Source organism: Otolemur garnettii, unplaced genomic scaffold (genome assembly GCF_000181295.1).
Source record: "Otolemur garnettii isolate 467f Iridium unplaced genomic scaffold, OtoGar3 scaffold00276, whole genome shotgun sequence".
NCBI lineage: Eukaryota > Metazoa > Chordata > Mammalia > Primates > Galagidae > Otolemur > Otolemur garnettii.
The window spans coordinates 1097816-1098084 of NW_003852671.1; positions in this window are offsets into that span (position 1 = coordinate 1097816).

The window sequence follows — 269 nt, forward strand, 5'->3', positions numbered from 1 at the left end:
GTGTGCATAAGGTGAGAGTGGAACTTATATGAAAGAGCTGTGATGCTGTCCAGGGACGTGGTGTTCATAAAACTAAGCTGAACTACTGATTCATGGCATCCCACGGATATGAGAGAAAGCAGAGAGCACAGCTGGCAGCCACTAGCAAAATTCCTAACCTGATCTTTAACAGCTGAAGGGATAGGGTCAAAGAAGCAATAATTTATTTAAGCCCTTGAGTAATAAGTAGAGGTGAATCAACATTTTTTCTTTCCTTTCTTGATCTTTCT